This window comes from Halyomorpha halys, unplaced genomic scaffold (genome assembly GCF_000696795.3).
Source record: "Halyomorpha halys isolate HHAL.00 unplaced genomic scaffold, Hhal_1.1 Scaffold229.1, whole genome shotgun sequence".
Taxonomy (NCBI): Eukaryota; Metazoa; Arthropoda; class Insecta; order Hemiptera; family Pentatomidae; genus Halyomorpha; species Halyomorpha halys.
In genome coordinates, this window is record NW_027111154.1 from 275673 (window position 1) to 276227 (window position 555).

The 555-nt window shown below is 45.8% G+C and overlaps 1 protein-coding gene across 1 annotated transcript in view; it reads right to left on the reverse strand.

The window, feature by feature from the left end:
• The window catches only part of f (forked), a gene marked incomplete in the record, with an annotated part of 203433 nt that overhangs the window by 88418 nt on the left and 114460 nt on the right, over positions 1-555 (reverse strand).

The following is a 555-nucleotide window of genomic DNA, read 5'->3' on the forward strand; positions in this document are numbered from 1 at the left end:
TGTAGTGTACCTAAGGAGGGCAGTGTGTAGTGTTCTTAAGGATGGCAGTGTGTAGTGAACCTAAGGAGGGCAATGTGTAGTGTACCTAAGGAGGGCAGAGTGTAGTGTACCTAAGGATGGCAGTGTGTAATGTACCTAAGGAGGGCAGTGTGTAGTGTACCTAAGGAGGGCAGTGTGTAGTATTCTTAAGGATGGCAGTGTGTAGTGTTCTTAAGGAGGGCAGAGTGTAGTGTTCTTAAGGATGGCAGTGTGTAGTGTATCTAAGGAGGGCAGAGTGTAGTGAACCTAAGGAGGGAAGTGTGTAGTGTACCTAAGGAGGGAAGTGTGTAGTGTACCTAAGAAGGGCAGTGTGTAGTGTTCTTAAGGATGGCAGTGTGTAGTGTATCTAAGGAGGGCAGAGTGTAGTGAACCTAAGGAGGGCAATATGTAGTATATCTAAGGATAGCAGTGTGTAGTGTAACTAAGAAGGGCAGTGTGTAGTATATCTAAGGATAGCAGTATGTAGTGTAACTAAGAAGGGCTGTGTGTAGTGTACCTAAGAAGGGCAGTGTGTAG